The sequence below is a fragment of the Rhagoletis pomonella genome, unplaced genomic scaffold (assembly GCF_013731165.1).
Source record: "Rhagoletis pomonella isolate Grant_MI unplaced genomic scaffold, Rhpom_1.0 Rhpom_scaffold_00004, whole genome shotgun sequence".
NCBI lineage: Eukaryota > Metazoa > Arthropoda > Insecta > Diptera > Tephritidae > Rhagoletis > Rhagoletis pomonella.
In genome coordinates, this window is record NW_023458558.1 from 8,424,425 (window position 1) to 8,424,696 (window position 272).

The following is a 272-nucleotide window of genomic DNA, read 5'->3' on the forward strand; positions in this document are numbered from 1 at the left end:
CGCTGGGCCCATAACCATTGTTGCAAAGTTCCGTATAAATGAAACACAGTGTTACTCGCTTGCTGGTTTAATAAGGACTAACCTCAATTGTATATACATCAAAATTCTTAAGGCTACAAATCTACAAGTTACAATGTTGCCAGACTAATATTTTAGCTTACTATTTCAACATATATATATATATTTTTTTTTTTTTATATGAGAGTTGAAGTCGGTTTTTTTTTATGCTAAAAATTACTTGTTTCATATAAGTAGGTATTTAGTCTTAAAAA